Source organism: Dipodomys ordii, unplaced genomic scaffold (assembly GCF_000151885.1).
Source record: "Dipodomys ordii isolate 6190 unplaced genomic scaffold, Dord_2.0 Scaffold132, whole genome shotgun sequence".
Classification (NCBI taxonomy): Eukaryota; Metazoa; Chordata; class Mammalia; order Rodentia; family Heteromyidae; genus Dipodomys; species Dipodomys ordii.
This window is the reverse complement of record NW_012267348.1, coordinates 699,821-700,488: the sequence shown is the minus strand read 5'-3', so window position 1 is coordinate 700,488 and position 668 is coordinate 699,821.

Here is a 668-nt window from a genome sequence, read left to right as displayed (position 1 = left end):
AGGCTCAAGGTCAACGCCCAGGCCCTGAGTTCAAGCCCCAGGACTGGCAAAAAAAAAGAAAACGAAAACGAAAAAAGTTTTGTTAATTTCAGAAATCTGAGTCAAGGAAAAGATAGTCTCAAATCGAATCCAATTACCATCAAAGCATCCCAGTCAGAGCTACGGTTTCAGAGGAGGGTGTAACAGAAAAAGGTCAATTTAATATTTAAGGAAAAACTCCCTGACTTGCAACCTTCTTTAAGGAAAAGGGAAATCTTATTAAAGTTGATACTGTTATGTCTGAAGAAATGTAGTAGTTCATACAGTTTAACTGTAGTAGAAGTGAGTCAGCTAAAATTGTTAACTCCATTTATGATGTCTATCTGACATCAGAATACATTTTGATCTAACCTATAAATATAAGTATATTGTTTGGAAATTCTTATGCAATATGACTTAAAAGAACAAGTCTGTACAGCATTCCTGTCTCCCTTGACCCTAGCCTACCCAATGACATGTATAAAGCACCAGCCAAGTAAAACTCCCTCCTAATGATAATCACTGTCCTTGCAGGCTAATAGCTTTCATTTGAACTAAATGAGATGATATATAAAGACAAGACCTACGGAAACAGAAAGCCTCTAATGTGGGGCTAGGAAGGTGGCTCAGTGGTAGAGCGCTTGCGTTGC